The following is a 22,283-nucleotide window of genomic DNA, read 5'->3' as shown; positions in this document are numbered from 1 at the left end:
CTCTATTAGCTCAAAACAAAGTGCTCACTGCTCAACTAGCAGCTCTAACCAAGTAAATAGAGAAGAACCAAGTTTCAGCTGTCCATGTTCAAGAACCTACACAAGAGGAAGAGAACCCAACAGTTGAAGGTGACTGGGAACAAGCCAACTATGTGAACAATTCCTCTAGACCATCATATGATCCAAATTCCAAGACATACAACTAAGGGTGGAGGAATCACCCAAATTTTGGGTGGAGAAACCAACAAAAACACAACCAATATCACAAACTATACCACTCAAACCAGTACAATAACCACAACTTCCACCATCAATCAAGCAACAATAGACCATACCACAACTCACAAAATGCACCTTACCATTCCACACAACAACCATACAACAACCACCCTCAAGATGCATCATCATCAGTGATGGACGAGTTTTGTCGTGTCGGTTTAGAATTCCTCTAGTAGAAATAAGAACTTCGTTGTAAGCATAGTTCCAAACCAACAAACAATTCTCACATCAAAAAGTTTGGTGTTGTCACGAATAACAAACCCCTAATGAAAATTAACCGAAATATTTGGACTCCGGGTCATCTCTCTAGGAATGTAATGAAGTGGTCAATTATTGGCTATAAAGGGGTAAAGGGGATTTTGGTTTATAAGAGGGGCAAGAAAAGTAAATCGAGCAAGTAATTAAAGAAAGCAAGTAATAAAGAGAGACATTCATGGCAAGCATTGAGATCATAGGCTTTCCATCCTAGTCACTAATAATAATAATTAATAAGAATTTATCTTATTTCGTCATCTCCAACCTTGGAAGGTGTAAGTTATCTTCCATGAGAGAAAGTCAAACAAGACTAGTTAATCTCAAATCAAAATTCCTAACCAACTCACTAATTGGATTAGCAAAAGATTAGAGTCTTTGAAAATGATATTAACTAACAATTCTAGATCACCAACATAGGTTGGGTTTTCATGACTCAAGATTACCTAATTACTCTTTCCAAGCCAAGAATGCTTAAAACCTACTCTAAAAACCAACCAAGCATTTTGTCAAACACTTTGTGAGTGATAAAGGAAAGCATAATAAATTGCAAGAAATAGTAAAATCTAACAACTACCAATTGCAAGGAGAGTAAATAAACAACTTAATTCATCAATGAAATAAACATCAACATCAAATTGCATTAAATGTAAACTAATTTCAACATGAGTTCATCATCACAAAAGAGGGCAAAGATGGAAAGTAACACAACAACTAAGAAAATCAAGATGTAGAAATGAGAAATTATCAAAGAAACAAGATGAAAGCAAGGAATTAAACATGGATCTATGACTATTTAACCTAATCCTAACCTAATTCTAGAGAGAAGAGGGAGCTTCTCTCTCTAGAAAACTAACTAAAGGCTCATGTTGACTAAACTAATTGCTCCCTCCCTTTGCCCAAGCTTGAATTCTGCATGAAATAGCATTAGAAATAAGTTGGATTGGGCCCAAAATGCTCTACAAATCGTTGGCCACGAGTTGCTTTTAGTAAATCACGTGCACCAATCGGCGCGCACGCATATAGTGCACGTGCGCGTCCCTATACATCAAGCAACTATGGCAAATTTTATATCATTTTGAAGCCCCGGATGTTAGCTTTCCAACACAACTAGAACCGTCTCATTTGGACCTTTGTAGCTCAAGTTATGGTCGATTGAGTGCAAAGAGGTCAGGCTTGACAGCTTTGTAGTTCCTTCATTTCTTCATGAGTTCTCCCACTTTGCATGCTTTTCTCCTTACTTCTTCCATCCAATACTTGCCTTATGAACCTAAAATCACTCAACAAACACATCAAGACATCGAATGAAATTAAAGTGAATTAAAATCACCAATTTAAGGGCCTAATAAGCATGTTTTTACACTTAAGAACAATTCAAGGGAGAATTACAAAACTATGCTATTTCATTGAATAAAGGTTGGAAAAGATGATAAAATCCCCCAAATTAAGCACAAGATAAACCACAAAATTGGGGTTTATCAAATCTCCCCACACTTAAACTAAGCATGTCCTCATGCTAAAATTAAGAAATAAGCAAAGGAGAATCAACATTTATTCAATGCAAACTAATTAAATGCAATCTATCTACATGAATGCATCCACATGGTCAAAACAAGTCAACTTCAAAGAAAACATATTTAAGTACAAGGGCTAAAGCCGTAGCAGTCAAATCAAACCCACAATTAAATTGAATTTTTAAAAAGGTTTTACAAACTTGCAAGAAAAGAGATGATCATGGTTTGAAACATGTAATTGAGCAATCGAACCCTCACCGGATGTGTATCCGCTCTAGTCGCTCAAGTGTATGGGGTTGATTCACTCAATTCTCCCCTAATAATTCTTTCATCTAACATTCAACAATTAATTCATGCATGCATACAAATATCATGAGGTCTTTCCCATAGGTTGTAATGGGGCTAGGGTCAAGGTAGGATGCATATGGTCAAGTGAGCTAGAGATTTGAATCTTTGATCAACTTAAACTTCCCACCTAACCTATGACAACCTATACAATTCTAAACAAACCTAGCTATCCATTCTTCACTTTTTTACACACTCGTGCATTCCCTTTTGATCACCATACATATGCATTGGTTATTATTGAACTTCACTTTGGGCATTTTGTCCCTTTTTTATTGCAATTCTTTCTCTTTCTTTTTCTATTTTTATTATTTATTTTCTCTTTTTTTTTCAAACTAAAATATATACAAGAACATCAATTCATATGGTTTACATAAGATCAATACATGAGCATGTACCCAATTCCCAAAATTTTTCAACAAAAACACACATACCTTGTATCTCTAACCAATGTACCCAACTTTCCCAAAATCAAATGATGAACACTCTCACTAGCCTAAGCTAATCAAAGATCCAAATTAAGGACATTTATTATTTTTCACTTAGGCTTGTAATGTGCTTCAATTAAGAATAAGTGGGTTAAGCATAGGCTCAAAATTGGTTAACAATGGAAGATAAAAGGTAGGCTATTTGGGGTAAGTGAGCTATTTGAACAATGGTCTCAATCATATAAATGCATGTATACACAAAATAATGGACATAAAGAATCAAACAAATCAAAGATTACAATCATAGGAAGAGAATAATGCACACAAGAAGGAAAGTAAGTGGTTATGTATGGTGTAACCACACAATTAGGCTCAAACCTCACATGCTTGTGTTCTTAGCTCAAAAATCATGTTCTACAAAGTATATAATTCAAGCAAGTTCTAAAAATTTTTTTTTCTCAATTGGGGTGCCCTATAGATAAAATCCTTGGAAAATATCATGATTTTGACTAAGCTTAATATATACATATGCAATGCAACCAAAAATCCTAAAAGACCTAAAAATAAAATGCAAAAGTGTTGGGATTAGAAACTTGTCACCCAAAAATACCGAGCAGTCGGACGACCTCCCCACACTTAAAAGTTTGCACCATCCTCGGTGCATCCAAAGATGAGCAAAGGGGGTACGGTGACTTTCCTAGTTGCTACCTTCAGCTGGTAGGTCAACCGATGCTGCGTGTTCTTCTCCCGCTTCCATTTTTGCTTATGATGACTCATCGTGAACATAGAAAACAGGACATAATAAGACAAGTAAATACACAAGCAAGGGAGCATGGATTGTTGGAATGAGGTAAATCACTAGAATTGAGTGAGTGAATTAGTGTGACATTAATGAAAAATAAGTGTGTGGGTCCTAACTTGCATGCAGTTTAGAACTTACACTCTAGTATTTAGAAACCATGTCACAATTATACAAAAGAAGACACACAATTCACTCATTCTATTGTGCTTGAAATACTTCAAAAGACTTGTAGGTTAAGTCAACCACACAAGTAGTGAAAAGGCATGGAAGCATTCAAGCAATTAATCAAGCAATTGTGAAATTGGATAATGCATGGACATTGATTGGTGTGTAAGTAAATTTCGTGAACAAAATGGTTTAAAGAGCTCACACATCAAACAATGACACTTATTAAAGTTATTGCAATACCCTAGTGACATAGAGGTGGAACACATGAATGCTATGGAACTTAGAAAAAAGGATATAGAAGTCAAAAATCAATCATATAGCAAGCATGGTCCATAAAGCTTAGAAAGCTCAAAAATATGTCATTAGGTAAGCTTTCGATCCAATTTCACAACTCTACATTCTCAATGCATGAAATAAGTGATGTGAATAAGGGTAAACCATAAACAAGCATCACCTAAAAAAATGCAATGATAATATACAATTGCCTAACAATAGATGATGAATGCATGGTGGCCAAAATATGCAATTCAAAAGAGTTGAGAAGCTTAAAGGCAATGTAACATTCACTTGGTGCTCACAAATGTTAAACATGAAGACTCAAAACCAAGTGACAAAATATAACCTCAACAATTAAATCCAATAATAAAAATTAAAAATAATGATGTTAAAATAACATCTCATCAATAATCAGCAGTAAGAAACAGTAAACAATATTAATAATCCAACACTTATAAAGAAAAATAGAAAACAAAATGAAAATGTGCTAATTAATCAATTAACTAACTAACTAAAAGAAGTGGTTATGGATGGTGTTTGGTAGTGTTGGGTGATGATTGAGGGGTGGAAAGAGAAGAGAAGAAGGAAAGAAATGGAAAGAAGAGAAGAAAAGAAGGTGAGTGAAACAGAGCAATCCACGCATGCGCGTCATGTACGCGTAAGCGTGGATTGATGAAATGCAGCAACACGTACGCGCGGCTGACACGTATGCATGCATGGCTGGTGCACAAAATTGTGATCTCAGGAAACGGCGCCAAAAACTCTGTACGCACGTCTTAATAAATTGTTTTTCATTCACAACTTCGATACAACTAACCAGCAAGTGCACTGGGTCGTCCAAGTAATAAACCTTACGTGAGTAAGGGTCGATCCCACGGAGATTGTTGGTATGAAGCAAGCTATGGTCACCTTGTAGATCTCAGTCAGGCGGATATAAAATAGTTATGGAGTTTTCGAAAATATATAATAAAATAAGGATAGAAATACTTATGTAAATCATTGGTGAGAATTTCAGATAAGTGCATAGAGATGCTTTCGTTCCTCTGAACCTCTACTTTCCTGCTGTCTTCATCCAATCAATCCTACTCCTTTCCATGGCTGGCTTTATGTAAGGACATCACCGTTGTCAATGGCTACTTTTTATCCTCTCTGGAAAATGGTTCGATGCGCTGTCACAGCACGGCTAATCATCTGAGGTTCTCGATCATACTGGAATAGGATTCACCCTCCTTTTGCGTCTGTCACTACGCCCAGCACTCGCGAGTTTGAAGTTCGTCACAGTCATTCAATCCCAGAGTCCTACTCGGAATACCACAGACAAGGTTTAGACTTTCCGGACTCTCATGAATGCCGCCATCAATCTAGCTTATACCACGAAGATTCTGATTAAGAGATCCAAGAGATACTCATTCAATCTAAGGAAGAACGGAAGTGGTTGTTAGGCACGCGTTCGTGGGGGAATGCTGATGATTGTCACGTTCATCACATTCAAGTTGAAGTGCGAATGAATATCTTAGAAGCGGAATAAGTTGAATTGAATAGAAAAATAGTAGTACTTTGCATTAATCTTTGAGGAACAGCAGAGCTCCACACCTTAATCTATGGAGTGTAGAAACTCTACCGTTTGAAAATACATAAGTGAATATAGGTAAGCATGGTCGAGTGGCCAGCCTCCCATGGAGGTCAAGAGATCTAAACATGATCAAAAGATGTCTAATACAATAGTAAAAAGTCCTATTTATACTAAACTAGTTACTAGGGTTTACAGAAGTAATTAATCGATGCATAAATCCACTTCCGGGGCCCACTTGGTATGTGCTTGGGCTGAGCTGGAATGTTACACGTGTAGAGGTCAATCTTGGAGTTGAAAGCCAGTTTCTAACGTATTTCTGGCGTTCAACTCTGGCTTGTAACGTGTTTCTGGCGTTTAACTCCAGACAGCAGCGTAGAACTGGCGTTCAACGCCCATTTGCGTCATCGAAACTCGGCCAAAGTATAGACTATTATATATTGCTGGAAAGCCCTGGATGTCTACTTTCCAACGCAATTAGAAGCGCGCCATTTTGAGTTATGTAGCTACAGAAAATTCACTTTGAGTGCAGGGAGGTCAGAATCCAACAGCATCGGCAGTCCTTCTTCAACCTCTGAATCTGATTTTTGCTCAAGTCCCTCAATTTCAGCCAGAAAATACCTGAAATCACAGAAAAACAAACAAACTCATAGCAAAGTCCAGAAATGTGAATTTAACATAAAAACTAATGAAAACATCCCTAAAAGTAACTAGATTCTACTAAAAATATACTAAAAACAATGCCAAAAAGCGTATAAATTATCTGCTCATCACAACACCAAACTTAAATTGTTGCTTGTCCCCAAGAAACTAAAAATCAAATAGGATAAAAAGAAGAGAATATACTATAAATTCCAAATTATCAATGAAACATAGCTCCAATCAGATGAGCGGGACTTATAGCTTTTTGCCTCTTGAATAGTTTTGGCATCTCACTTTATCCATTGAGGTTCAGAATGATTGGCATCTATAGGAACTCAGAGTTCAGATAGTGTTATTGATTCTCCTAGTTCAGTATGATGATTCTTGAACACAGCTACTTTATGAGTCTTGGCCGTGGCCCTAAGCACTTTGTTTTCCAGTATTACCACCGGATACATAAATGCCACAGACACATAACTGGGTGAACCTTTTCAGATTGTGACTCAGCTTTGCTAAAGTCCCCAATTAGAGGTGTCCAGGGTTCTTAAGCACACTCTTCTTTTGCTTTGGACCTTGACTTTAACCGCTCAGTCTCAAGTTTTCACTTGACACCTTCACGCCACAAGCACATGGTTAGGGACAGCTTGGTTTAGCCGCTTAGGCCAGGATTTTATTCCTTTAGGCCCTCCTATCCACTGATGCTCAAAGCCTTGGGATCCTTTTTATTTACCCTTGCCTTTTGGTTTTAAGGGTTATTGGCTTTTTGCTCTTGCCTTTTGGTTTTAAGAGCTTTTGGCTTTTTCTGCTTGCTTTTTCTTTCTATATTTTTTTTTTCGCTACTTTTTTTTTCTTCTGCAAGCTTTGTTCTTTGCTGCTTTTTCTTACTTCAAGAATCATTTTTATGATTTTTCAGATTATCAAATAACATGTCTCCTTGTCATCATTCTTTCAAGAGCCAACATATTTAACATTCATAAACAACAACTTCAAAAGACATAGGCACTGTTCAAGCATTCATTCAGAAAACAAGAAGCATTGTCACCACATCAATATAATTAAACTAAGTTCAAGGATAAATTCAAAACTCATGTACTTCTTGTTCTTTTGAATTAAAACAGTTTTCATTTAAGAGAGGTGATGGATTCATATTCACTACTTTAAGGCATAGACACTTAGACACTAATGATCATGTAATAAAGACACAAACCTAGATAAGCACTCAACATAAAGAAAACGAAAAACAGAGAATGTAAGAACAAGGAATGAATCCACCTTAGTGATGGTGGCGTTTCCTTCTTGAGGAACCAATGATGTCCTTGAGCTCTTCTATGTCTCTTCCTTGTCTTTGTTGCTCCTCCCTCATTGCTTTTTGATCTTCTCTAATTTCATGAAGGATGATGGAGTGCTCTTGATGTTCCACCCTTAATTGTCCCATGTTGGAACTTAATTCTCCTAGGGAGGTGTTGATTTGCTCCCAATAGTTTTGTGGAGGAAGATGCATTTGAGACATCTTCGGGATCTCATGGTGATGAGCTTCATGCGTTTCTTGAGATCCATGAATGGGATCTCTTGCTTGCTCCATCCTTTTCTTAGTGATGGGCTTGTGAGATAAATCTTTCCATCTCCCATGGCTCAGAGGTGGAAGCAATTGTCTTCCCTTTTCTCTTTCTTGAGGTTTCTTTGGCCTTAGGTGCCATTAATGGTTATGGAAAAACAAAAAAGCTATGCTTTTACCAAACCAAACTTAGAATATTGCTCGCCCTCGAGCAAAAGAAGAAAGAATAGAAGAAGAAGAAGATATGGAGGAGATAGAGGGATGTGTGTATTCGGCCATATGGGTGGGATTGGTGGGAAAGAGCTGTTGAATTTTGAAGGTGGGTGGGTGTATGGATGTGAGTGGTGAAGTGGTGATAGGGAAGAGAGATTGAGGTGATTGGTGAAGAGTTTTGGGGAAGAGTGTTTATGGGATTGTGTGAAAGAGAGGTGAGAATAAGTGAGTGGAGGTAGGTGGGGATCCTATGGGGTCCACAGATCCTGAGGTGATCCTGTGGGGTCCACAGATCCTGAGGTGTTCAAGGATTTACAACCTTGCACCAAATTAGGTATGCAAAATGCCCTTGCACACAACTCTGGGCATTCAGCGCCAGATTGGTGCTTGTTCTGGGCGTTGAACGCCCATTTGTTGCCCATTTCTGGCGTTGAACGCCAAAACCATGCTTGTTCTGGGCGTTCAGCGCCAGCTCTTCTCCAGGGTGCAATTCTGGCGTTCAAACGCCCAGATGCTGCCCATTTTGGGCGTTCAGTGCCAGAACCATGCTCTGTTCTGGCGTTGAACGCTAGCCAGATGCTTCTTACTGGCGTTTAAATGCCAGTGAGATCCTCCTCCAGGGTGTGATTTTTCTTTTGCTGTTTTTGATTCCGTTTTTAATTTTTATATTTATTTTGTGACTCCATATGATCATGAACCTAATAAAACATGAAAGAACAATAAAATTAGATAAATAAAAATTGGGTTGCCTCCCAACAAGCGCTTCTTTAATGTCAGTAGCTTGACAGTGGGCTCTCATGGAGCCTCACAGATGTTCAGAGCATTGTTGAGACTTCCCAACACCAAACTTAGAGTTTGGTTGTGGCCTCCCAACACCAAACTTAGAATTTGACTGTGGGGGCTCTGGTTGACTTTGTTTTGAGAGAAACTTACTGTGCCTCTTTTCCATGTTTACAGAAGGATAACCTTGAGTTGTAAACACAAGGGAGTCCCCATTCAATTGAAGGACTAATTCACCTCTGTCAACATCAATCACAGCTCTTGCTGTGGTTAGGAAGGGTCTTCCAAGGATGATGAATTCATCCTCATCCTTCCCAGTATCCAGGACTATGAAATCAGCAGGGATGTAAAGGCCTTCAACCTTTACTAATACGTCTTCTACTTGTCCATAAGCCTGTTTTCTTGAATTGTCTGCCATCTCTAATGAGATTTTAGCAGCTTGTACCCCATAGATTCCCAGTTTCTCTATTACAGAGAGGGGCATGAGGTTTATCCCTGACCCAAGGTCACATAGAGCCTTCTCAAAGGTCATGGTGCCTATGGTACAAGGTATTAAGAACTTTCCAGGATCCTGTTTCTTCTGAGGCAATGTCAGTTGATCCAGATCACTCAGTTCATTAGTGAACAAGGGAGGTTCATCTTCCCAAGTCTCAATACCAAATAATTTGGCATTCAGCTTCATGATTGCACCAAGGTACTTGGTAACTTGCTCTTCAGTGACATCCTCATTCTCTTCAGAAGAGGAATACTCATCAGAGCTCATGAATGGCATAAGGAGGTTTAATGGAATCTCTATGGTCTCTAGTTGAGCCTCAGATACCTTTGGTTCCTCAAAGGAAAACTCCTTATTGATCACTGGACGTCCCAGGAGGTCTTCCTCCTTGGGATTCATGTCCGCCCCTTCCTCTTTGGATTTGGCCATGATGGTTATATCAATGGCCTTGCACTCTCCTTTTGGATTTTCTTCTGTATTGCTTGGGAGAGCACTAGGAGGGATTTCAGTGATCCTTTTACTCAGCTGGCCCACTTGTGTTTCTAAATTTCTAATGGAGGACCTTGTTTCATTCATGAAACTCACAGTGGCCTTAGATAGATCAGAGACTAAGTTTGCTAAATTAGAAGTATTTTATTTAGAGTTCTCTGTCTGTTACTGAGTGGATGATGGAAAAGGTTTGCTATTGCTAAACCTGTTTCTTCCACTATTGTTAAAGCCCTATTGAGGCTTTTGTTGATCCTTCCAAGAGAGATTTAGGTGATTTCTCCATGAGAGATTATAGGTGTTTCCATATGGTTCACCCATGAAATTCACCTCTGCTATTGCAGGGTTTTCAGGATCATAAGCGTCTTCTTCAGAAGATGCCTCTTGAGTACTGTTGGATACAGCTTGCATTCCATTCAGAGTATCAATTTCAAGAACTCCCTTCTTCTGAGGTGTCCCATTACTCACAGGACTCCTCTCTGAAGTGTACATGAACTGGTTATTAGCAACTATGTGAATGAGTTCTTGAGCTTCTGCAGGTGTTTTCTTTAGGTGAATGGATCCACCTGTAGAAGTATCCAATGACATCTTGGCTAATTCAGACAGACCATCATAGAATATATCCAGGATGGTCAATTCTGAAAGCATGTCAGAAGGACACTTTTTGGTCAGTCCTTTGTATCTCTCCCAAGCTTCATAGAGGGATTCACCTTCTTTCTGTCTGAAGGTCTGAACATCCACTCTAAGCTTACTCAGCTTTTGAGGAGGAAAGAACTTGGCTAAGAAAGCCTTGACCAGCTTATCCCAAGAGTTCAGGCTATCCTTAGGTTGAGAGTCCAACCATACTCTAGCTCTGTCTCTTACATGAAAAGGGAAAAGCATGAGCCTGTAGACTTCAGGATCTACTCCATTAGTCTTAACAGTATCACATATCTGCAAGAATTCAATTAAGAACTGAAAAGGATCTTCAGATGGAAGTCCATGAAACTTGCAGTTCTGCTGCATCAGAGAAACTAATTGAGGTTTCAGCTCAAAATTGTTTGCTCCAATGGCAGGAATGGAGATGCTTCTTCCATGTAAATTGGAATTAGGTGCAGTAAAGTCACCAAGCATCCTCCTTGCATTATTATTATTTTCGGCTGCCATCTCCTCTTCTTGTTTGAAAATTTCTGACAGGTGCTTGCTGGATTGTTGTAATTTAGCTTCTCTTAGTTTTCTCTTCAGAGTCCTTTCAGGTTCTGGATCTGTTTCAACAAGAGTGTTCTTGTCCTTGCTCCTGCTCATATGTAGAAGAGGGAACAGAAAAATAATAATAATAGGGATCCTTTTTACCACAGGTATAGAGGTTCCCCTGTGTGAGTAGAAGAAAAGAAGAGTAATGTAAAGAAAGAAACACAATGGTGAGGAGAGCAGAGATGTGAGATGAAGAGAAGTGTTAGTAGATGAATAAATAAATTGAATGAGATGAGAGAGAAAGAGAATTTTCGAAAATAATTTTTGAAAAAGAGTTAGTGATTTTCGAAAATAGTTTTTTTTGAAAAAGGTTAGTAATTTTCGAAAATTAAAATCAAAAAGTAAAATAATTAATTAATCAAAAAGAAATTTTGAAAAAGAGGGAAGATATTTTCGAAAATTAGAGAGAGAGAGAGTTAGTTAGGTAGTTTTGAAAAAGATAAGAAAAAAAACAAAAAGTTAGTTAGTTAGTTGAAACAAATTTGAAAATCAATTTTGAAAAGATAAGAAGATAAGAAGTTAGAGAAGATATTTTAAAATCAAATTTTTGAAAAAGATAAGATAAGAAGATATTTTTTGAAAAGATATGATTGAAATTAATTTTGAAAAAGATTTGATTTTTAAAATCACAATTAATGACTTGATTCACAAGAAATCACAAGATATGATTCTAGAACTTAAAGTTTGAATCTTTCTTAACAAGCAAGTAACAAACTTGAAATTTTTGAATCAAAACATTAATTGTTGATGATATTTTCGAAAATTATGGGACAAAATTAAGAAAAATGAAAAAGATTTGATTTTTGAAAAAGATTTTGAAAAAGATAAGATTTTTAAATTGAAAATTTGATTTGACTCATAAAAACAACTAGATTTTAAAAATTTTTGAAAAAGTCAAATCTAATTTTCGAAATTTCAAGAGAGAAAAAGGGGAAGATATTTTTTTATTTTTGAATTTTTAATGATGGGACAGAAAAATATGAAAATGATGCAATGCATGAAAATTTTGGATCAAAACAATGAATGCATACAAGAATGCTATGAATGTCAAGATGAACACCAAGAACACTATGAAGATCATGATGAACATCAAGAACATATTTTTGAAAAATTTTTAATGCAAAGAAAACATGCAAGACACCAAACTTAGAAATCTTTCATGTTTAGACTCTATAGATGCAAAAATGCACATGTAAAACAAGAAAAGATGCAAAACAAGAAAATATGAAGATCGAACAAGAAGACTTACCAAGAACAACTTGAAGATCATGAAGAACACTATGAATGCATGAATTTTTTTCGAAAATTTTTATGCAAACTTTAAATCATGCAATTGACACCAAACTTAATTTTGACTCAAGAATCAAACAAGAAACATGAAATATTTATTTTATTTTTATGATTTTCTAAATTTTTTTTTCGAATATTAATTGAAAAAAAAAAGAAAAAGAAGAAAATATTTTTGAAAAATTTTTGAAAACTTTTTGAAAACAAAATAAGAAGGAAATTACCTAATCTGAGCAACAAGATGAACCGTTAGTTGTCCAAACTCAAACAATCCCCGGCAACGGCGCCAAAAACTTAGTGCACGAAATTGTGATCTCAGGCAACGGCGCCAAAAACTCTGTACGCACGTCTTAATAAATTGTTTTTCATTCACAACATCGATACAACTAACCAGCAAGTGCACTGGGTCGTCCAAGTAATAAACCTTACGTGAGTAAGGGTCGATCCCACGGAGATTGTTGGTATGAAGCAAGCTATGGTCACCTTGTAGATCTCAGTCAGGCGGATATAAAATAGTTATGGAGTTTTCGAAAATATATAATAAAATAAGGATAGAAATACTTATGTAAATCATTGGTGAGAATTTCAGACAAGCGCATAGAGATGCTTTCGTTCCTCTGAACCTCTGCTTTCCTGCTGTCTTCATCCAATCAATCCTACTCCTTTCCATGGCTGGCTTTATGTAAGGACATCACCGTTGTCAATGGCTACTTTTTATCCTCTCTGGAAAATGGTTCGATGCGCTGTCACTGCATGGCTAATCGTCTGGAGGCATCACCCTTGTCAATGGCTGTATCCCATCCTCTTGTGAAAATGGTCCAAATGCTCTGTCACAGCACGGCTAATCATCTGAGGTTCTCGATCATACTGGAATAGGATTCACCCTCCTTTTGCGTCTGTCACTACGCCCAGCACTCGCGAGTTTGAAGTTCGTCACAGTCATTCAATCCCAGAGTCCTACTCGGAATACCACAGACAAGGTTTAGACTTTCCGGACTCTCATGAATGCCGCCATCAATCTAGCTTATACCACGAAGATTCTGATTAAGAGATCCAAGAGATACTCATTCAATCTAAGGTAGAACGGAAGTGGTTGTCAGGCACGCGTTCGTGGGGGAATGCTGATGATTGTCACGTTCATCACATTCAGGTTGAAGTGCAAATGAATATCTTAGAAGCGGAATAAGTTGAATTGAATAGAAAAACAGTAGTACTTTGCATTAATCTTTGAGGAACAGCAGAGCTCCACACCTTAATCTATGGAGTATAGAAACTCTACCGTTTGAAAATACATAAGTGAATATAGGGTAAGCATGGCCGAGTGGCCAACCTCCCATGAAGGTCTAGAGATCTAAAAATGATCAAAAGATGTCTAATACAATAGTAAAAAGTCCTATTTATACTAAACTAGTTACTAGGGTTTACAGAAGTAAGTAATCGATGCATAAATCCACTTCCAGGGCCCACTTGGTGTGTGCTTGGGCTGAGCTGGAATGTTACACGTGTAGAGGTCAATCTTGGAGTTGAACGCCAGTTTATAACGTATTTCTGGCGTTCAACTCTGGCTTGTAACGTGTTTCTGGCGTTTAACTCCATACAGCAACGTAGAACTGGCGTTCAACACCCATTTACGTCGTCTAAACCTCGCCAAAGTATGGACTATTATATATTGCTGGAAAGCCCTGGATGTCTACTTTCCAACGCAATTGGAAGCGCGCCATTTTGACTCTGGTAGCTCCAGAAAATCCACTTTGAGTGCAGGGAGGTCAGAATCCAACAGCATTAGCAGTCCTTCTTCAACCTCTGAATCTGATTTTTGCTCAAGTCCCTCAAATTTAGCCAGAAAATACCTGAAATCACAGAAAAAATACACAAACTCATAGTAAAGTCCAGAAATGTGAATTTAACATAAAAACTAATGAAAACATCCCTAAAAGTAACTAGATTCTACTAAAAACGTACTAAAAACAATGCCAAAAAGCGTATAAATTATCCGCTCATCAATGGCAAAGCAGAGAGTCGACGCGTACGCGCAAGGTACACGTGCGCGTGCCCTGGGGCACAAAGTTGGCACACTTCAGGCACAACTCTCGGGTGAATGTATGGGAAGTGTAAAAATTCAACCCACGCGTACGCGTACATGACGCGTGCGCGTGGATGGTCGAAATTGCTTGATTCACGCGTACGCGTGAAGCACGCGTACGCGTGAAGCACGCGTGCGCATGGATGGTGCTCTGTTTTTCAAAATTTTTCTATGTTTTTGCACCAAACCAAGCATTCCAAACCTCCAAACAACTACCAAAACACCACAAAACATTATTTAACACACTAAACTACCAAACAAACTTAACAAATCAATCAAAACATGAAATTATACCTATTTTACCAATATGTACAAAAGAGAAAAATGAAAGGATATTACCATGGTGGGGTGTCTCCCACCTAGCACTTTTGTTTATTGTCCTTAAGTTGGACTTATGGGGAGCTCCTCATCAAGGTGGCTTGTGCTTGAATCCATCCTTGAACATCCACCAATGCTTGGACTTCCATTGTGCTTCATCATTCAAAGTTAATAACTCCAAGCTTTAATGGAGTTCTTCACAAACCATGGGCTCCCAAAGTTGATTTTCCTTGTGTGATCCGGGATCCCACACTTTGTTTTCACACCCGTCCTTGAGTTGATCATGGTGATTTCCTCTGGGTGGCAAGAGAGATGAATTCTCATGGAAGCACCAAACTATCCTCCTAGACCCATTTAGTTGAGCATTACACCAATCCATGCTCCTCAATTTTGAGCTTCCAACCATAATGAGCCTAGACTTACAACGCCAACCACTAAACATCCTCCTCTTACACTTAATTCCACAAAGCGCCCTAAGTTAGCCATCCGTCTCAAGCAAACCATATTCAAGTGGGATAATAAAGCTAAGAGTTAGAAGTTTTACCCACTCAAATGAAGGATTAGATGACAACCTAGGTGGAAGAGTTCCCAACGGTCTTGACAAAACACGCTCCACTCCCGTCCATCCTTTTTGGAAGGCTTCCACCACTTGGCAAGATACTTCATGCTCTACCTCTTGCCAAGCTTCCTCAAGTTCACATTCTTCTTCACCAATGTCCTCTAGCTCTTCCCCATCACTCAAATCATACATAGGAGGTTGAGTGAAATCTACCTCATCATCAATTCCGAGCATAGTGGGGAAGGATTTTTCAAGCTCAAAAGGATCATATGTTGGTATGGAATCATCATAAATAGGAGGGCCTATTACTTGGGACACTTCTTTTAATTCTTCAATCACATTGTGGCTTGGAGGTTGTGCACTCTCCTCCTAAACATCAACTTCGAACTCCATGGAAGAAGGCTCTTCAATTTGTGCTTCCTCTATGTACTTAACATATCCTAAGGCTCCAACCACTACTTCCTCTTGTTCAATAATCTCTACCTCCTCCTCTTGTTGCTTTTCTTGCTTTAACTCCTCTTCTTCACCTTAGAGCTTCAAGTTCACTCCCTTACTGAGCTCCTTGGTTGCTTCTCCACATTCAACAATGGGAGTGCCTTGATCGCATAGGCTTAGGCAGGATGAGACTATATTGCCAATGGCTTCTACTATGATAGCCAATTTTGCTCTTAACTCCTCAAATTTCTTTTCATCCTCCTCGTGTCGCCTTAAGATATGAGATTCAAGATCTCTCAATTCTAGCATGAGGGCTTCGTCGGGAGGTGATGGTGGAAGAGAGGGTTCATTGTTTGAGGGAAGGTTGTTATAATTGGAAGGTAGTTCATATTGGTGAAATTTTTGAGGTGGTGTATGTGGACTTTGTGGTTCTTGGGAGTATTGGTGTTAGAATGGTAGTGGTTCTAGATTTGGTTCATATGGTGGTTGGTATGGTGGGTATGGTTTAGGATCATGTGGAGGTGAATGGTGGTATGAGGCTTGTGAGTATGGTGGAGGGCTATATTGAGGAGTGGGATCATATGCATATGATGATTATGGTTGACAACTATAATGAGGATCATCACATACATTAGATTGGTATGCATCAAGATTTGAATTGTACCCATAAGAAGCCAGAGGAGGTTGTTGCCAAGAAGATTGTCTATAAGCTTGAGGCTCCTCCCACCCTTGATCTCCAAAGCCTTAATGCAAATCCTCATTAAAGCTTTTATTTCCTACAACATAGTTTGAACCACACTCAAAGCCAAAGTGATGAGAATTCATGGTGATAAGATAAAACAAAAATAAATTCTAGCAAGAAACAAAGAAAACCAAATCCTAAAACTAGAAAAAACTAACAAACAGACCAAAAATCAAGCTATTCACAATATATACAATAGCTAATAACATAGCACCATTGCAAATCCCCAGCAACGACACCATTTTGATGGACGAGTTTTGTCGTGTCGGTTTAGAATTCCTCTAGTAGAAATAAGAACTTCGTTGTAAGCATAGTTCTAAACCAACAAACAATTCTCACATAAAAAATTTTGGTGTTGTCACGAATAACAAACCCCTAATAAAAATTAACCGAAGTATTTGGACTCCAGGTCGTCTCCCTTGGAATGAAATGAAGTGGTCAACTATTGGCTATAAAGGGGTAAAGGGGGTTTTGGTTTATAAGAGGGGCAAGAAAAGTAAATCGAGCAAATAAAGAAAGCAAGTAATAAAGAGAGACATTCATGGCAAGGGTTGAGATCATAGGCTTTCCATCTTAGTAACTAATAATAATAATTAATAAGAATTTATCTTATTTCGTCATCTCTAACCTTGGAAGAAGGTGTAAATTATCTTCCATGAGAGAAAGTCAAACAAGACTAGTTAATCTCAAATCAAAATTCCTAATCAACTCACTAATTGGATTAGCAAAAGATTAGAGTCATCGAAAATGATATTAACTAACAATTCTAGATCACCAACATAGGTTGGATTTTCATGACTCAAGATTTCCTAATTACTCTTTCCAAGCCAAGAATGCTCAAAACCTACTCTAAAAACCAACCAAGCATTTTGTCAAACACTTGGTGGGTGATAAAGGAAAGCATAATAAATTGCAAGAAATAGTAAAATCTAACAACTACCAATTGCAAGGAGAGTAAATCAACAACTTAATTCATCAATGAAATAAACATCAATATCAAATTGCATTACATGTAAACCAATTCCAACATGAGTTCGTCATCACAAAAGAGGGCAAAGATGGAAAGTAACACTACAACTAAGAAAATCAAGATGTAGAAATGAGAAATTATCAAAGAAACAAAATGAAAGCAAGGAATTAAACATGGATCTATGACTATTTAACCTAATCCTAACCTAATTCTAGAGAGAAGAGGGAGCTTCTCTCTCTAGAAAACTAACTAAAGGCTCATGTTGACTAAACTAATTGCTCCCCCCCTTTGCCCAAGCTTGAATTCTGCATGAAATACCATTAGAAATGAGTTGGATTGGGCCCAAAATGCTCTACAAATCACTGGCCACGAGTTGCTTTTAGTAAATCAGGTGCACCAATTGGTGTGCACACATACAGTGCACGTGCGCATCCCTAGACATTAGAAAACTATGATAAATTTTATATCATTTTGAAGATCCGGATGTTAGCTTTCCAACACAACTAGAACCGCCTCATTTTGACCTCTGTAGCTCAAGTTATGGTCGATTGAGTGCGAAGAGGTCAGGCTTGACAGTTTTGCAGTTCCTTCATTTCTTCATGAGTTCTCCCACTTTGCATGCTTTTCTCCTCACTTCTTCCATCCAATACTTGCCTTATGAACCTAAAATCACTCAAAAAACACATCAAGGCATCAAATGGAATTAAAGTGAATTAAAATCACCAATTTAAGGGCCTAAAAAACATGTTTTTACACTTAAGCACAATTCAAGGGAGAATTACAAAACCATGCTATTTCATTGAATAAATGTGGGAAAAGGTGATAAAATCCCCCAAATTAAGCACAAGATAAACCACAAAATTGGGGTTATCACTCAGCCCTACAACCATGTGATATCAGCAGTAACTTCGCAAGATTGAAAGCTGCTATGGCACAACAAAATTGGTGCGGTATTAATAACCCACAGACTTACCGGCAAGTGCACCGGGTCGTACCAAGTAATACCTTACGTGAGTAAGGGTCCATCCCACGAGAATTGATAGATTAAGCAACAATAGTGTTTGATAGGCTTAGTTAGACAAACAGAAAATAGTGTTTGAATATTCAAAGAGCATTAAAAAGTAGACAGGGAAGTGATTAATTTGGGAATAAAATATGAAGAAGATAGTTAAGGCTTCAGAGTTATCTATTTTTCTGGATTAACTTTTCTTACTAACTATTTTAATTATGTAGGATTTAATTTATGGAAAACTATATGTGACTAGACCCTAATTTCTTAGACCTTTCTAGTCTCCTCTAAAATTCATTAACTGCCAATTCCTTGGTCAATTAATTACAATTAGAAGCTACATGACCAAATTCCAGTTTATATGCCACAAAAATTTTAATTACCCAAAAATAAAAGGATTATATGTCACGTATCCCGTTAAATCCAAATAATTAAAATTTAGGAGAATATGTTTTCAAGTTATTGTTCAAGTAAAGAGCTTTTCCAAGTTATACAAGAACTCAAACAGAAAGAGGGTCATACTTCCGTTCTACCCAAATTCCTAAGATGAAGAGCGAAAACAATTCTTAAATTATAAATCCATGCATAAATTAAAATAGAAAAATCAATAAAATCAATCCATACAAATAGACAGAGCTCCTAACTTTAACAGTGGAGGTTTAGTTGCTCATGGTTCAGAGTAGAAAATTAGGATTGTAAATTGTAAATTGGAATGGGATCCTCCCCGGCCAGGACCTCTCAAAAGGAAGGAAAGTTCCTCCCTTTTATAACTAATCCTAATAAATTTAAAATTTAATTTTTAAAATTAAAATAATATCTTTTTCTAGAATTCAAATTTGAATTTAAATCAAAATTAATTTAAATAATCAAGTCTTCAATGGATGGATGGGGACCACTTGTTTAGTCCATTCTGCAGCTTCTAATATGTGTTTTTTGGGCTGGAAACTGGGTCAACACAGCCCAGAAATCGCTCCCAGCATTTTTCTGCGTTTTCTGCACGTGACGCATGTCACGCGTACGCGTCGATGGTCTTTTTCGCGAGTCACACGGACGCTTCGGTCACGCAGACGCGTCGCTGTGTAAATCTTCAAATCTCGCATACTCGTTAGTCACGCACACGCGTCACCATGTAAAACTCCAAAATCACGCGTACGTGATAAACCACTATTTTATGGTTTATACTGTGTTTAATTGTGTGGTTTTATCATGATCCTTACCCACTTATTCATTAAATTAGCATGCATTTAGATTTCCTTCCTGAATTTATTACATGTTGAAAACTGCTTCCTAGAGACTTTAATTATTTATTTTTAATTCTCCTTTATTCCATTCGATGCCGTGATCTGTGTGTTAAGTGTTTCAGACTTTATAGGTCATGAATGAGTTGGAGATTGGAAAGGAAGCTAGCAAAAAATGGAAGGAACAGAAGAATTTGAGGAGATAACCAGCGAGAAGTGACGCGGTCGCATGGCTCACGCGACCGCGCGAAGGAGAGCAAATCGCAGCGACGCGGCCGCGCGGATTGGAAAGCCCAAGCGATGCGGTAGCATGGACGAACCGAACGCATGGCGAGGAAAAACGTGAATGACGCGTCCGCATGGATGACGCGATCGCGTGACATGTGCGATCTGCATAATCTGCAGAATTCGTTGGGGGTGATTTTGGACCGTATTTCGGCCCAGTTTTTGGCTCGGAACAGCAGACTAGAGTCAGAGAACATGCAGAAACAAAAGACATTCATTTAGCAAGTTTGACATCTAGTTTTTTTTACTCTCTTAGGTTTTTCTCTCTAGGTTTTTAGGATTCTAATTTTGAATTGATCTAAGCATTTGAACATTGAGAAGAGTCATTTCCCTCATCAAGACTTCATCATTCTAGTTTGTTTTCTTAACTTGGTTTTATTCTTCCATGTTCTTTGTTTTGTTCAATTTTGTCATTCAGATACTTTTATGATTATTTAATGCAAGGATTATTTCTTTTTAATTCAATTTCAATTCCAATAATCATGTCTTCTTTTAATTCCCTTTCATGTGCTATGGATTCTTTATTTACAATGCGTGAGTAGTTTCCTTACTTGATGGGGAGTTGATTAAAAAGGAACTCTTGAGTTGGAAGGATTGAAAGAAAATTTGTAATTGGGTTAAATGTTTGATTGCTATCCTATCACCGACGCCAATCCCTTTGAACTAAGTGGGTTGCAACTTGTGAACAGATCTGGCATTCCAACTTGTTTGACTCTCCCTTACCTAGTAAAGGATAACCAAACAGAATAACCATTAATTATAAATTAATCTTACAATCACACCATCAAATATAGAGATTCTAACCAATCAATTCCCAGTCAAGGCTTTTATTTATATTATTTAAAATTCCTCAACTTAAATTCCAATTTACTTAGCTCAACTTCTTGGAACATCTGACTAATAAAACAGCACACTTTTCTGCAACTCGTTGGGAGACGACCTGGGACTTAAAACTCCCAGTAAATTTAATTTAAACTCTCTGTGACATATTTCTAAATTGATAGGCAAATTTTTGGTGAGTTAAGAACTATACTTGCAACGTAACCATTTTAATAAATTTTTAATTCACCATCTTCTGCTTCCCATCTATTTTTGGCGCCGTTGCCAGGGAGTTGCAATAGAGTGCTAATTTTATTAATTAGAATTTATTTATTTGCATTTTATTTAATTTCGCTACTATGAGCTGCATGTTTCTTCCGTCAAATGACACGTTCACTTCCTGATCCGCGCTTGCTAATATTCGATCCTGAAATTGAAAGAACAATTTCACGAATAAAGCGAGAACAGCGTAGGTTAGCCCGCTCTAAGAGCGGATCTGAAAGTGAATCTGAGGAAGAAACCAGCCCCTGTTCTACTGATTCGGTTGTTTTACGTGCAGAAAACATGGCAGCTAGAAGAATTACCATTCAGGAGGAAGGAGCTCCTAATTTTACAATGCAACCGTTTCAAGCGCATCATCCAGCGATAGCTATAGATTTTGAAATAAAGACCGCACTGTTAAATTTGATGCCCAAGTTTCATGGCCTACCTGCTCAAGAGCCTATCAAGCACTTGAGAGATTTCCAGGCAGCCTGTTCTACTGTCAGGCGTGATGGCACTGATGAAACTTCAATTCTGCTGAAAGCTTTTCCGTTCTCTCTTGAGGGAAAAGCAAGAGAGTGGTACTACACTCAACCTCTAGCAAATGTATCCAACTGGGATACACTCAGAAAGGAGTTTCTGGAGAAATTCTTTCCATCTGAAGTTACTGATAAACTGAGGAAGGATATCTCTACAATTGTTCAGGATGACAATGAGACTCTCTTTGAATACTGGGAGCGCTTCAATAATCTTCTGGAAGCATGCCCCCACCACATGATTGACAAGATCGTGCTACTCAGCTATATCACACAAGGTATGAGGCCCCAAGATAAGACCACATTGGAAAGTGCCAGCAATGGGTCTATGAAGAAGTACAAGACCACTGATGAAGCTTGGCAATTGATCAGTGATTTAGCTGAATCTACTCGGAACCACAGACAGAAGCAAGGCTGTTCAAAAGCCGTTGCAGAAGTATCTTCTGGCAGAGAGACTACTGCTCTAACTCAAAGCATCTGTGAGATGACCAACCTGCTGAAGCAAATACAGTTGAATCAACAAGCTCAGCAAACTCAACCGCAGCAAAACCAACAACTAGTCCCACAAAGAATTTGCAGAATTTGTGCTGATTACAGCCATTACACTGATGAATACCCGTAGCTCCAACAAGAAGACAACATGGTAGGATCCACTCACAACTTCTATGACCGCCCCAACCAAGGGTACAATCAAAGTGGAAATAA

The 22,283-nt window shown here is 37.9% G+C and overlaps 2 non-coding genes across 2 annotated transcripts; one reads left to right on the top strand and one right to left on the bottom strand.

Annotated features, from left to right (window-relative positions):
- The first annotated feature begins 10,445 nt into the window (after window positions 1-10,445).
- LOC112746569 (small nucleolar RNA R71) lies at window positions 10,446-10,553 on the top strand. The gene has a single exon (XR_003174447.1). It is a non-coding gene; the product is annotated as a small nucleolar RNA R71 (small nucleolar RNA).
- An 11,161-nt stretch (window positions 10,554-21,714) lies between these two features.
- Window positions 21,715-21,822, bottom strand: LOC112745861 (small nucleolar RNA R71). Its single transcript, XR_003173769.1, has one exon. It is a non-coding gene; the product is annotated as a small nucleolar RNA R71 (small nucleolar RNA).
- Between the last annotated feature and the right edge of the window lie 461 nt (window positions 21,823-22,283).

The sequence above is a fragment of the Arachis hypogaea genome, chromosome 14 (genome assembly GCF_003086295.3).
Source record: "Arachis hypogaea cultivar Tifrunner chromosome 14, arahy.Tifrunner.gnm2.J5K5, whole genome shotgun sequence".
Classification (NCBI taxonomy): Eukaryota; Viridiplantae; Streptophyta; class Magnoliopsida; order Fabales; family Fabaceae; genus Arachis; species Arachis hypogaea.
Note: the sequence above shows the minus strand (reverse complement) of the source record. Positions and strands in the feature narration are given on the sequence as shown.